This window comes from Coregonus clupeaformis, unplaced genomic scaffold (assembly GCF_020615455.1).
Source record: "Coregonus clupeaformis isolate EN_2021a unplaced genomic scaffold, ASM2061545v1 scaf0475, whole genome shotgun sequence".
NCBI lineage: Eukaryota > Metazoa > Chordata > Actinopteri > Salmoniformes > Salmonidae > Coregonus > Coregonus clupeaformis.
Window position 1 is genome coordinate 42430 of NW_025533930.1, and position 10585 is coordinate 53014.

Below are 10585 nucleotides of genomic sequence, written 5' to 3' on the forward strand. Positions count from 1 at the left end.
GGTATAGACCTTGATCTGCTTTACACAAAAAATTACTGGTATACATTATAACCTAGCCTACTTTAAATAATAAAAATCTCTTAATTGTGGCAAAAAACCTTTCTGTATAGATCACTGATCCCCCAGATCAATCAAGCCCGTTTTAGCCCTTCTGTCTCACATTCTCAGATACGTTTAGAAAAGAACAGATTTAAAGATAATAATTGGCTGACTTTTAATGAATACAAATAAGTGTGAGACATGGCCTTGTGTTGCTGCACTGTCTATAACTACCTTAACAAACAGTGACTTGTTATTATTATTGACAGTTAACATGGAGAAGAGATGTCACAACCAGATGTTCATTTGATTGCATTAAATAGCCTGACTGTTTCAATATGTCTGTTAGTAAATGTTTTGTAAGAGATAATTAATAAATGATAACAATTCACATTCAAGAATTACTGTGTTAACTACAACCAACATGTTGGATCTCTGTTTAGGGGTCAGTGGTCTAAAATGAGTCTCTCTGGGGAGAGAGAGGAGGGGGGCCCTGCCTCTAAAATGAGTCTCTGGGGAACATGACACCAAAGCTAAGAGGTGAGATGACAATTTTGTTTAAGAATTATTAAGAGTTTATTTCCTAAATGCTATTTCCACAATAATCAGAAATGGTTGCTTATGGGTACCTTCAATATTACTGTTCTCAGATGTTTAATTAATAGATTTTAGATGTAGATAATTATTATAATTTTTATTGCAAAACGCTATATATCCATTGTTTAGCTGAATTTGAATGTTCATATCCCGTATATTTGACTGTATTATCTGGTTGTCTCACCTAGCTATCTTAAGATGAATGCACTTACTGTAAATCGCTCTGGGTAAGAGCATCTGCTAAACAGGGGCTCTGCCCTGAATGACAGGTCACCACTGCTCCAAAGCAATTACATGTGGCACAGGAACCACTGACTCGCTGCATGTTTCTATTATCAAGACACCTGCTGGTACCTCTTAACTGGTTAGTACAGCTCATGAGGTGTCCTAAATATCTGCCAACTAGGTGTGGGACGCTTATGAATAAAGAGGCTTCATGCATAGCTTTAATTTATACCCATAAGAGTAGGACCTAAAATGGCTTTATTCTCAGCACTTATACGACACATTTTCTACTCTGAGACGCTTTTTGGATATGGGCCCAGATCTCAAAACATTGTTTTAAAAAACGAATCATTTTGTTTTTACATAATAAAAAATGAATATTACTAATGTAAGCCACTGTAAAGACTGGGTTTAGTTTATTATGTGGCTCTGCTCATCAGCGTTCTGGAACTGTCCGCGTCCCCGTACAGAACTGTCCGCGTCCACGTACGGTTTGGCGCCAAGCATATTGTCCAGTTACGCGCAGAGTGGGCTGAGGTGATGTTGGGAAATAACGACGGAGTTCGTTACAGTGTTGAGACACCGAAGTTTATTGTTCAATTTGCTTTTTTGCTTAATGGTCAGTGACAGTATGAGTGTAGCCAGATCCTTTTCACTCGCTATCCTTGTTTCATCTTGTGGTTCACCGGATTCGTCATCATCCTCGAGGGACAGACGAACAACCTGCTAGCTATCCAAGCTAGTCGGTACAGCTAGCTAAGCTAGCTACCACTACATCATCACCGGCTGCCTGCATTTCTTGTGGACCGATGGAGCTCCCGGGTTGTTTCTTCCACCTGTTAAATACCGTGGAGGGCTTCTCCCTCTCTCGTTGACGGATGCTGGCTACCTACCATCCCTCTGTCCGGTTCTCCTCTCTTCACTAGATGGACCGGTAACTTTAGTGTTTAACCCCTCTGTGTCCAAGGACTGAACTTTTTGAGTATTATTTTCGGGCGCCTCAAGTTACATTTTTTACAACGTTTATTTCTGATAAAATTAGTTCATTGCATCCGCCATGGAGCCCAGTTTCATAATATTACCTTCTGCCCTGGTTATGAAGTAATCGCGAAAAAAACAAGCCTTATGTTTGGGTATTTTTCACCCTACCAGCTCCTTTTAGTTCTATTGAGCTCCGTGACACCGACTCGCCTCCAGAACGTTCTATTCCCAGCCCATTGTTCTGCGTCACAATGCCAGCTTTTCTATTGTTATCAATGAGACCTGCCTGCGTTTACCCTGTAGGTTTACTTCAGGTAACTTATTATTAACAAGGTTATGGCTACTTGGTGAGCGTTAACCCTGTAGGTTTACCTCAGGTAACTTATTATTAACAAGGTTACGGCTACTTGGTGAGCGTTAACCCTGTAGGTTTACCTCAGGTAACTTATTATTAACACGGTTACGGCTACTTGGTGAGCGTTAACCCTGTAGGTTTTACCTCAGGTAACTTATTATTACCAAGGTTACGGCTACTTGGTGAGCGTTAACCCTGTAGGTTTTACCTCAGGTAACTTATAATTAACAAGGTTACGGCTACTTGGTGAGTTTGCACACTGTTCACCTGAGTACATGTTGTGGTCATCAATAGTGAGGTGAGACACAGTTTAAGAGGCAATGGCTGGCGGATAGCCATCAAACATTAAACATTTTCTGGTCATGGTTAACCATATTTGACAAAAGTGTACAATCTAAACAAAACGCATGTCCCTGTCCTCTTTTTCAAGATGTTGCAGATTTAAACAGCCAGAATACATTTTTAATTAAGAAATAACAATTTTTCTGATGACTGTTGTTTCTAAATGGCTGCTGGGTAATTTGATATGCATGAAATCTTCGTTCGTAGGCATTTAATTGAGCGAATGCTGCGCAGGTTCACTGAGTTGCAAACCAAATGGGTATAATGGGGTGATTGTTGTCTAATCGGTCGTCTAGCTAATGGATTTGTAGATCTGACGCAGTTGCTACTTCAGATTATGAGCCTAGCAAGTGTCATATAGCTCAGTTGGAACAGCATGGTGCTTGCAACGCCAGGGTTGTGGGATCGTTTCCCACGGGGGGCCAGTATGAAAATGTATGCACTCACTAACTGTAAGTCGCTCTGGATAAGAGCATCTGCTAAATATGTAAAATGTAAATGTAAAAAATGTCATGAATTAGTTATTTAGTACCCACATATGGCCAAAGGGAGGCGCAAGAGTGCTATCAACCCATACTGTTTTTTGCCATAAAACCCTAAACCTAACAATCAATCAAATGTATTTATAAAGCCCTTTTACACCAGCAGATGTCACAAAGTGCTATACAGAAACTCTTACCCCTACTTATAACCTATTTTAGCCGTAACCCTAACCCCCTAATTCTAGGGTAGGGTAGCCTAGAACACTTTTAGAAACTATTTTTAGTAATAATATTATCTTACAATTATAGTATTAAATAGCGTTTTGATTATTTTGTTGTTATTTTATTATATGTATAATAGCAAGACAGAAAACTTGATAAATAAGACACATTTGTTTTATTTTTCAAATGTGGTTTGAATTGGGTGACCTAGTAACCTCTGTGTGAAGGTCCAGCAATTGGCGTGGGGCAGGTTTGAGACTGATCTAATACACTTTATTTCTCAGCTGCCTCACCAATGTCTGTACGTGAATTAATAACTTTTAATTGCTAAATATTTCCAATAGATTGCAGCATAAGACCATGAAGCATCAGTTATATGCTACAAGCAGCAATATGATTGACATAAAATAGCATGCAAACCAAATACTATATGTCCCATGATTTTCTAAAATGGTCACTCATTACTTTAGTTAGCTATATATCTCGTATTAGGCCTGTGATGCTTTTGGAAGAGCAATTAAATAGTGACTATAGCAGGTGTTGAACCCCTGGTAAATAATCACTAGTCAGATGCTCCAACCTCAACCCCTAGTATACATGCATTAAAAATATCTAATATATCGATTAAACAACCTCGGAATAGATAAGACAAGAGTACGTCTTCCAGCCCACCAATAAATTACATCATGCAACCCTCCCGGTTAGCAAATGTACCTCAACATGCCCTCAAGCTTGTGCTAGAAGGCAGAGTGCTGGGCTGCTGGTTGATGAATCTGACAATGAATGTACTAGGAAAATACGATTTTCTCGACCAGAGGTGACTAAATTAATGTTCAGGCTTATTGATAATCATTATAGTAATAATTTAAACATGAGCATAAAACAGGTAATAATAAACATGATTCATCATTATGTTATTTCACAGTAATGTGTTAAATGCTTTTTCAGTCGTTCCTCTTGCGTTAGCAGTGTGGAAAGGACAGTAAAAGCGTGTGCAGGAGTTTTCCTGTGAGGGGAGTGGTGGTGTATCCAGGAGAAAACTAAACTAACCTTCTGAAATGTCATTTGTGGTCTTATGCTGCCATCTATTGGAATTATTTAGCAACTGCAGTAGTACTGAATAAAGTATATCCTTACTAAAGTAGTAATTAATTAATTAGTTAATTCTACCACTTACAACCATAAAATAACAATGTATAGCATAAAAACAATGAAACTGACATAAACCAAAAACACCATACATTTAGTTAACTATATATATACTATTTATTTAGATGGGTGACATTATCTGCCAAAAGTAACACCACTGTAGATAAAGAAGAGCTCTCAGTAGGTGAACCAAAACATTCAAAGGCCATTTTCTCAAAAGTGAGGTTACATGTTTATCATCTTTCAAAGCAGAATTACTTTCCCATTGTTCCTCAACTGTAGTGTATGATATACCTTTTTCTAGCTGAGTCTCTACTTTTATCCAATGTCAAAAACACAATTTCAAATTTTGCTACATAAGACCGAATCGGATTGTTTGACTGTGTAAAACCTAGCAGTACTATTTATTTCTCTGAGAGTGAGGCAGATATATTATTACTGTGTAAAACATAGCAGTACTACTTATTTCTCTGAGAGTGAGGCAGATATATTATTACTGTGTAAAACCTAGCAGTACTACTTATTTCTCTGAGAGTGAGGCAGATATATAGCATTTTGCAAAAAACATGATTATTTGTCTCTCTGAAATGAAACCATCAAGTGATAGATTTTAAATAATCACATGTCTGTCATTCAACAACCATGCCATGATTAGCTACTGAAAAATCACACCAATCTCTTTCATAATTTCTTTAAACAGTAAAAGATAATTTACGAACATTTCTGAAAATGGATATATAGCGTTTTGGAATGAAACTCTTGTTTCTCCATCTGAGCTCAGAGTAGATGAGAGATGTAATGTTTGTCTCTGTTGTGTTGAAGCCCAATCAAGCAGAGAGACCAGCCTCCCCTGTACCCAGCTGTGTGTCCATGAAGAGTGACCGGTCTATGGGTCAACCTATATTCTTCAGAGAGGGAGCCTTTTCTACTGAACAAAGGTAAGAAGAACTCATGGGTCATGGTCAGTGAGTTAAACAACACTGTCTCTAGTCATTTCTCCTCTCCCATTTTCCCATTTCTGTTGGTGCTGTCATCTTCAGGACAGAATCGGCTTATACGGAGGAATAAACACACATGTTCATCGTTGGTGTTTTAACCAGAATGCCCTTGCTTTATTTTTCGACATGCGCAGTTGTACATTTCTCATAGGGCATGACTGTACCAGTGTAAGAACACAATTTAATAACATATTAGTCTATATGTTAACAATTTATTTTTGTTGTTTTCATAATCCATAGGCTAATCCTTTTTTCCATTTTCATAGTCCTGAAACAATATTAAACAAACACAACATTCCCTCCCTGTGTTTGTGTGTGTGTGTGTGTGTGTTTGTGTGTGTGTCAGTGAGTGTGTGTGCACTCCTGGATGAGGAGATGTAATCTCTATCCTAATTGCCTAGTCACTTTCACCCCTACCTACATATACATATTACCTCAATTACCTCAACTACCTGGTACCCCTGCACATTGACTCGGTACTCCTTTACTCATTACTGTTATTTTGTTAGGGCTCGCAAGTAAGCATTTCACGGTAAAGTGTACCACTGTTGTATTCAGGGCATGTGAGAAATACAATTTGATTTGATTTGAAGCTCTGCGCAGAAATAAGTCATTGGTCTAATGGTCATCTTGTGTTGAACTGCAGGCCGTCAAATCAAAGGCACTCCTTCCATATAAAGTTGTTTTTGACTAACATGAAAATGTGTCAGTTTGTTAAACTACTTAAGACAGAACATTTTCAAAATTAAAAACTAAGGAAGTCATTTTTACCTCTCATTGACTTCTCAAACCCCAAACCCTGGCCTGGTCTGCTTCATGCATTCCCAGAAGACATTTTTACATCAGCAGTTGTCACAAAGTGTTATATAGAAACCCAGTCTAAAACCCCAAAGAGCAAGCAATGCAGATGTAGAAGCACGGTGGCTAGGAAAAACTCCCTAGAAAGGCAGGAACCTAGGAAGAAACCTAGAGATGAACCAGGCTCTGAGGGGTGGCCAGTCCTCTTCTGGCTGTGGTGGGGGGAGATTATATGAGTACATGGCCATTAAGGCCAGTTCGTTCTTCAAGATGTTCAAATGTTCATAGATGACCAGCAGGGTCAAATAATAATCACTGTGGTTATAGAGGGTGCAACACGTTAGCACCTCAGGAGTAAATGTCAGTTGGCTGTTCATAGCCAAGCATTCAGAGGTCAAGACAGCAGGTGTTGTAGAGAGAGAGAAGGAGAGGGAGAGAGAGAGAGAGAGAGAGAGAGAGAGAGAGAGAGGGTCGAAACAGCGGGTTCGGGACAAGGTCACACGTCCTGTGAACAGGTCAGGGTTCCATATCCTGCAGGCAGACCAGTAGAAACTGGATCAGCAGCACCGCAAGGTATCACGTCGGTGGAGCATGTATCGATACTGATAGGATCGAAAGAAAGGGAGCGCTGGTCTCGGATCAGTTTAGTCCATTCAAATCATTCCTCAACATTATAATTATTTCACAATACTGACCACGGATCAGCTTCTAGAAAGATATTACTACCTACGGCTGCAAATATTGAGGTAGTTTATTCTAATGCTTACACAATAAAAATGCACTAAATCACAGATTCGGCACATCATTGCGCACATGTTAGGCTACACATCATGAAATATATTGAGACAAATTACAGACAGTAGCCTACAAGTAGCAAAATAAAACTAAATATATTGAACATTGAATGTATTTCAATATGATTGAAATAGGCCTATAGCCTACTGTTTATATTTTAATGCAGTCATCTCTGTTTTCATTTGAAGCAAATTTGTGTACTTCCCTTGTTTGAATCAATTGCAAAGACATTGGCAACTTTGTATTTGTAGTCAACTTTGTTCTGAATTCATCTGCGGTCACAAAGAGACGGATAAAACCATGTGATTCTATGTTTAGCGGAGATCTTCTGTGTATAAAGTGCGTGGGAGGGCAAAAAAGCATCTAACGATGCACTTGGCTGTTCTGCAAGTGGTTGAGGCAGGTGTTAGAATATGAGCGTTTTCAAGTGCAACGTTAATACGATGGTTTTGGGAAACAGCACAGAGATTTAACAATGCTCCTACGAAGGTTCTAACGATGAACTTGGCCTTAAGATGCTTTTGGGATACCAGGCCCTGGACAAAAACATCTGCTAAATGACTAAAATGTTTTACATACAGATCTCATATTACTGTATTGAATTATTATTTATAATATTTAAATATTGATGTCACAAGTGTATCATTTGTACAGTTCTTTATTAAAAATGTAGTTATTTGTTACATTTAACTTGTAAAATCTATTAGTGCTACTTATTTCTCTGAGAGTTAATTAGATATATAGCATTTTGCAAACAAATGAAATTATGCCATTAAGTGATTGATTTTAATCAAATACATGTCTGTCATTGAACAACACCATGCCACGATTAGCTAGTGAAAAAAAACACAAACCATTTATTTGATAATTTCTTTAAACAATAGAAGCTAATTTACGAACATTTCTGAAAATGGATATATAGCGTTTTGGAATGAAACTCTTGTTTCCCCATCTGGGCTCAGAGTAGATGAGAGATGTAATGTTTGTCTCTGTTGTGTTGAAGTCCAATCAAGCAGGAGAGACCAGCCTCCCCTGTACCCAGCTGTGTGTCCATGAAGAGTGGCAAGTCTATGGAACCTCCTATATACTTCAGAGAGAGAGACTTTTCTACTGAACAAAGGTAAGAAGAACTCATGGGTCATGGTCAGTGAGTTAAACAACACTGTCTCTAGTCATTTCTCCTCTCCCATTTTACCATTTATTTTTGTTGTTTTCATAATCCATAGGCTAAACCTTTTTTCCATTTTCATAGTCCTAAAACAATATTAAACTAACACAACAATCCCTCCCTGTGTGTGTGTGTGTGTGTGTGTGTGTGTGTGTGTGTGTGTGTGTGTGTGTGTGTGTGTGTGTGTGTGTGTGTGTGTGTGTGTGTGTGTGTGTGTGTGTGTGTGTGTGTGTGTGTGTGTGTGTGTGTGTGCACTCCCTGGATGAGGAGATGTAATCTGATGTTTTGTCCACAGAAACCAACAGGAGAGATCAGAGTCAGAGATTCTCAGTGGTCAGTCTTCCCAGAGTCATCAAACAGACCTGGCCTCCATTTTCAGTGTATGTGGTCCTGTTATGTACATTTATTTTTGTTTACCTCAAGTAAAGTTGATCTGTCAATCATTCATTCATGTGTTAATGAGAAAGCATTTAGTCTCTTGCTTAACTTATTTACTTGATTTATTTCAGTTGCTTGAAGAGAATATCATGGCATTTGTGAAGAACGAGCTGAAGATGTTCAAGAGGATTCTTAGTCCAGAACTCCCAGAAGGCTTTGAGAGTCAGAAGCAGGATAAGGAAGTGGTGGATGCTGAAGATGAGAAGCAGGAGAGCAGTGCCAGAGAGGGGGCTCTGAAGATCACACTGCACGTCCTGAGGAAAATGAACCAGAAGGAGCTTGCTGACACACTGGAGAAAAGTAAGAGCTGTCTGCCTCATGTTGAATGCTGTTTTAGAACATTTAAAAGCTGTAGATAAAGTACAGCTAAAGTAGCTGTGTAACTAAATGATATTGTAGCATCCTTAACACAACACCTAGTGACCTCATCAAGTAGCAGCAGGGATGTGTTGTGTTGTTAATTGAGAGAGAGAGAGAGAGAGAGAGAGAGAGAGAGAGAGAGAGAGAGAGAGAGAGAGATCATATAATATAATCAGTCACACCAGTCTGTAATGCATTATGAAAACATTTACACATTTATACAGTCAGTTAAGATAATAAAGTATTATCATTTAAAATGTTATAACAGTCCTAGAATACTGTAGGCATTAAAACAGACGTAATATTAATATGCTCTGTGTTATTTCTAGATTCAGATGAGCGTGCTGTGATTCTTCAACGTGAACTCAAATCTAATCTAAAGAAGAAGTTTCAATGTGTATTTGAGGGGATCGCTAAACAAGGAAACCCAACACTTCTCAATAAGATCTACACAGAGCTCTACATCACAGAGGGTGGAACAGGAGAGGTCAATAATGAACATGAGCTGAGACAGATTGAGACAACAACCAGGAAACAAGCAAGACCAGAGACTGCAGTCAAATGTAATGACATCTTCAAACCCTTAACTGGACAAGACAAACTTATCAGAACTGTGCTGACAAAGGGAGTCGCTGGCATTGGAAAACAGTCTCTGTGCAGAAGTTCATTCTGGACTGGGCTGAAGGAAAAAGCAAATCAGGATGTCCAATTTGTATTTTCATTCCCTTTCCGGGAGCTGAATTTGATGAAAAAGGAAAAACACACTTTGATTGAACTTCTCAATCACTTCTCAATGGAAACCAAAGAATCAAGAATCTCCAACTACGACAAGTACAAAGTTCTGTTCATCTTTGATGGTCTGGATGAGTGCCGACTGCCCCTAGACTTCCAGAAGAACAAGATATGTTGTGACGTCACAAAGTCAACCTCAGTGGATGTTCTGCTGACAAATCTCATCAAGGGAAATCTGCTTCCCTCTGCTCTCCTCTGGATAACTACCCGACCTGCAGCAGCCAATAAGATCCCTTCAGGGTGTGTTCACCAGGGTGACAGAGGTACGAGGGTTCAATGACCCACAGAAGGAGGAGTACTTCAGGAAGAGATTCAGTGATGAGGACCTGGCCAGCAGAATCATCTCACACATAAAGACATCAAGGAGCCTCCACATCATGTGCCACATTCCAGTCTTCTGTTGGATTTCTGCAACAGTCCTTGAACACATGTTGAGTACAGACAAGACAGAAGAGATGCCCAAGACACTGACTGAGATGTACTCACACCTTGTGGAGTTTCATACCAAACAGAAGAATGAAAAGTATCTTGGGAAAGAAGAGACAGGTCCACACTGGAATAAAGAGAGCATTCTGTCACTGGGAAAACTGGCTTTTCAACAGCTTATGAATGGCAATCTGATTTTCTATAAAAAAAAGACCTGAAAAGGGCTGGCATTGATGTCAATGACGCATCAGTGTACTCAGGATTGTGCACACAGATCTTTAAAGAGGAATGTGGGCTGTACCAGGACAAGGTCTACTGCTTCGTGCATCTGAGCATTCAGGAGTTTCTGGCTGCTGTATATGTGTTCCTCTCATTCATCAACAACAATGAGAATCTAATGGCCGAACCTCAATCAACC

General features: G+C 39.2%; 1 long non-coding RNA gene across 1 annotated transcript; it reads left to right on the plus strand.

The window, feature by feature from the left end:
- The first annotated feature begins 555 nt into the window (after positions 1-555).
- LOC123484814 lies at positions 556-8481 on the plus strand. Its single transcript, XR_006658716.1, has 3 exons — positions 556-579; positions 7987-8103; positions 8447-8481. It is a non-coding gene; the product is annotated as an uncharacterized LOC123484814 (long non-coding RNA).
- Positions 8482-10585: the final 2104 nt, after the last annotated feature.